At 44.8% G+C, this 4,344-nt stretch overlaps 1 long non-coding RNA gene across 1 annotated transcript; it reads left to right on the plus strand.

Moving 5' to 3' along the window:
- Positions 1-2,148: 2,148 nt before the first annotated feature.
- On the plus strand, positions 2,149-3,962 carry LOC141370129 (uncharacterized). Its single transcript, XR_012373888.1, has 3 exons — positions 2,149-2,370; positions 3,619-3,757; positions 3,872-3,962. It is a non-coding gene; the product is annotated as an uncharacterized lncRNA (long non-coding RNA).
- The last annotated feature ends 382 nt before the right edge of the window (positions 3,963-4,344 follow it).

Below are 4,344 nucleotides of genomic sequence, written 5' to 3' on the forward strand. Positions count from 1 at the left end.
ATGCACACTGTTATCTTTAAGGTGATACTCAAAGTTCTAAGGCAAGCACTTTTTCTAGTGGACAGACAGCTTGGTGAAACCAGCTTGCTTTATGTGCAAAGGCAACTCTACCCCCTTTTTCTTTTTATTGCACACACCATACATAAATGTCTTTTCTTTGTCAAGACTCAAACAATTTATTTTTTTAATTTTTTTAGGGTTTTATTTATTTTTTTTGACACAGAAAGAGAGAGAGAGAGTGCGAGCACAAGCAGGGGGAGCGGCAGGCAGAGGGAGAGGGAGGCTCCCTACTGAGCAGAGAGCTCAACATGGGGCTCGATCCTAGGACCCCAGCATCATGACCTGAACCAAAGGCAGACATTTAACCGACTGAGCCACCCAGGCGCCCCAAGACTCAAGCAGTTTAGAAATCGGCAGAGCAGTCTTCTTTCATCAGAGTTAACCACCATCATTAGTTTCTCTTCCTTTTACTTTCTCTCCTGGGAATTTATGTGCATATATATGTGTAAACACACTGTAAAAGCATAAACAAGATATGTATTTGTTATACATTATGCACACATTTTCCCTTGTCTATGGGTTTCTAATATCTTTCCACGTCCACGTATGTTGGATGAGCTCAGTCTTTTGAACGACTGCATAGCTCTCTTGAGTATAGAAACGCCATAAGCTATACAGCTAGTCCCCTATTTATGGACATTTGTATTGTTTCAGTTTTTGTTTCTATAACGAACAATGCCCTGTGAACATTCTTGAGCATCTCTTTTTGTGGCCAGGCCTGAGAATTTTAAGTTAGACTCCTAGAAATCTCTAGGGTCAAGAAAAAGTGATAGACTAGCCTAAAAGCACATGGCACCACCACCAATTGAACCCTTCCCCTTTTCAGGCTGATGCATTTTTGGGAAATGCTTTGAGAAAAGCCGTTTAGCAACATCCAATCAAAAGTTTTGATGTTGCTGAAGGCCATGTTCGGGCTACATCCAGGGCTGGTGGAGTGATCCTCAAGAGCCTCAGGAGGACCAAGTCCCGTGCCTTACAGCTCCTCAACCTCTTTCATTCCCTGCATGGGTCACTTCACTTCTTGCAGCCAAATCCCAGGAGGGCTCAGAAGAATTTACTCTGGTGTCAGCGACCCCATGGAACCCAGACTTTCAGCAGTCTCCTCAATGCCAGGGCTAGCCTAGGGTCACCCTTTTCTTGACCATAGCAGTAACTTTATTTTGGTCGTCCTATAGACCTTCTCCGAACTTGGGCCTTCCTTAGGGCTGCTCCAGGACCTCTTGCCAGAGATCGTGCAATTGATTCTTAGGGAACAGGGGTTGAGCGACTGGGCCCTAACCTCTCAAAAGGCCCTGACCTCCTTATGTGCACGGCTGGTCTCCCCTCTGGACCTCATTCCATACGCCGTTTGCATTAGCAGCAGAGAAGTTCACTCAACCTCTCACTGAGCAAAACAGATGAGCCTTAAAAATAATCCTATGCCTTCTTGTGCTGAGATTCATGGGAAAGGCCAGGAGGAGCTGTGTCTGGTCCCCCACAGGGGTCCCCAGCACCACCAGGGGCTCACTCAAGCATGTTTGCCCTTGATGGCAAGGCCTGCCACATTCCAAGGAACATTTCCTACCGGGGCCAGATTAAGTGCCTGCTCTCCAGCATGAGACTGGTGAGCGATGTCTCTCGTGTTTGCCTCCCATCTCTGGGAGTGTCTGCACTTCGCTGTCACTCTCTCTCTCTTCCCACCTGGGGCATTTGCTCTAAGTGGCAGAAGTGGGCACGGGACGTGCATTCCTGAATTGGGAGAGCAGCCATGGGTCATGGGCACTTGTGACAAGAAGAGGGCCCCTTTTGGGCCCTCACTTCTGGGACATTCAGAAGCAGCTGTGACAAGAGTGACACCTTGGCTGCGTCACTGGGGAGAAAGGACGGACAAGAGCTGACACGATCCCTTTCTGGGTAGGTGACCACATGACGCCAGATAGGAAAGCTGTTTTGCTGATAGAATGTTTGGTGAGCCTTGTCCACGTCATTCACGGCATGCTGTTGTGAAACAGCCCCGCATGCCTCGGAAATGCCCTTGTGCCCTGCTAAGCCTGTTGGTGATCCCCTGACAGAGTCCAAAATCCTAAGCCAAGGCAAGGATGTGGAGGAACAAGATGCCAACGCTAACCCAAGAGGGAGGATAAAATGTCTCTGCTGTCGGTACTGAAAGGAGACAGAGAACAGGCCATAAGCAGCAGGGGGAGTGTGACGGGGGAGGCTCAAGACCTGCTTACTCAGCTGCTTTCCTCCAGGATTTTGGTCCAGGTGACATCGGATGAAAATGAATCTTAAGGACCATCCTCCAAGCCAAAAGGACCCTCCAACACACAGGTATAAACGTGTGGGTGTGTGTGGAGGGCAGGGCAGGTCAGTTTCAACCATTTGCTTTCGTATAATGGCCGTGGAGTGAACGTGTGTGTGTGTGTGTGTGTGTGTGTGTGTGTGTGCGTGTGTGTTGCTGATATTCAAGGCAGGTCTTCTTTGCTCCTACTCCATCCAATTGTGGCTCTGAGGTTGTCATCAACTTCCACAAACTTCCGTTTGAGTGTCTAACGTAAGCCTGCTTAATGGTAACCAATGCAACGGATGATTCAGTTATTAACCTTGGTATTGATAAGTTGAAATTAATTTCCTGAGGATTCTGAAGCAATAGTCCAGCAAGAAGTCTTGGTTGCTACTTTGCAATTCTGCTGTGCACTTTTCCACCTACGCATCTTGAATTCCAACAGTGGGAAAGGATACTTTTGTACTGGTGACATGCTGGAGTTACCTTGAGTGCCTATGGTTCTCAGTGAGAGCTATTTTTGATGTTGTTGTTGTGCAAATTTGGGTCAAAATTGCTTATTAAGGGAACACAGTTTTGTGTCTATTGGTTTATTCCAGCTAATCCGGCAACACTGTCTTAAACGTAGTATGATACATGCAAGCCTGTAATTTTTTTTAATTAGGTGAGGTAAAAGCCTAGCATTAACACTTTATTTCAATTTATGCATGCAGTTTATTTCTGAAATTAACGTCTCTTCAAATGGAAGGGTTTTTGTTTTTCTTTATGAGAATTTTAAGTAATATTTTAGTGCCTGAGAATGTTCTCTATAAAACACACAGCAGAACACAAAACAGTAATGGCTCAAATGAAAATAGTTATCTTAAGATAGAATTTGATTTGCAACTCTAAATGCCCTATAGTGTGGGTAATCAAAACTTACTGAAAGATTTGGTCAAATATAACTTCTTAGGTGGCTTGTATATAGAACAAGTTAGGAAGTGTTTATATTCACTGTGTGTTTTATTAATTATGTCTACCCGTATTCATATTATTTAAACGGATACTTTTAGTTTTGTTACAAAGTAACCCTTCTGGGAAACAAATGGGAATTATTTTGTAATTGTAACGGCAGTAATGGACGCCATGATCCAGTGTCCTTTGCTCCTTGCTGCCTTTTCTCCAACCTTTGTAGCATCAAGAATGGAACATCAACAATGTCTGTTTAATGTAGTTTACAAAAACTACCTTCATATACAACTGCACTTGTTTTATTATTATTATTATTTTAAAGATTTTATTTATTTACTTGATAGAGGGAGCACAAGCTGGAGGAGGAGCAGAGGGAGAAGCAGGCTCTCCGCTGAGCAGGGAGCCCGATGCAGGACTCGATCCCAGGACCCCGGGATCATGACCTGAGCCGAAGGCAGACACTTAACCGGCTGAGCCACCCAGGTGCCCTCAACTGCACTTGTTTTTAAAAAATTGATTTTCCCATTGCCAAATCATAATTGCTGTGTGTTTGAATGTTTCTTGAAAGTTATTCTGGCCATTTTCCTTAAATTGTAGGCAGCCACTAGGCACGCTCAAGATGACTGACAGTTCTTAACTCTTGCTGTGGAATGAACTAACTTGAGAACCCTGGCTGGATCTTGGGTGCCACGTAAGGATATGATCCCTGAGGGGCCCATGCTCCCCCACTCCCTTGAAGAGAATGTTGAAGCCTTAGGCTATGGTTCATCTTGGTAAATGACCAGATGTCAGGGCAGGAGTAAGGCCCAGAAACCTGATCTCTCACCCTTTCCCCTCCTTCCGTTTGCCCTCACAGGAGAGAGAATCCAGAAATTGAACTAACTTGCCTAAAAGGACATTTGGTCACCTGTGTGCATGACCTCCTTGGACATATTTGTGTCCACAGCTGTTGCTGAGGGTAAAGTTGGTCAAAGTTGGTACTGATTTTTAATGAGGCGGTATTGGTTTTGTTTTTTTTTTTTTAATCTTTTTCATTTGAGTTTATAGTGTGCTGTTTGGTTCACCCTACA

This window comes from Callorhinus ursinus, unplaced genomic scaffold, assembly GCF_003265705.2.
Source record: "Callorhinus ursinus isolate GAN/ISIS: 27379988/994484 unplaced genomic scaffold, GSC_fseal_2.0 scaffold26, whole genome shotgun sequence".
Lineage (NCBI taxonomy): Eukaryota > Metazoa > Chordata > Mammalia > Carnivora > Otariidae > Callorhinus > Callorhinus ursinus.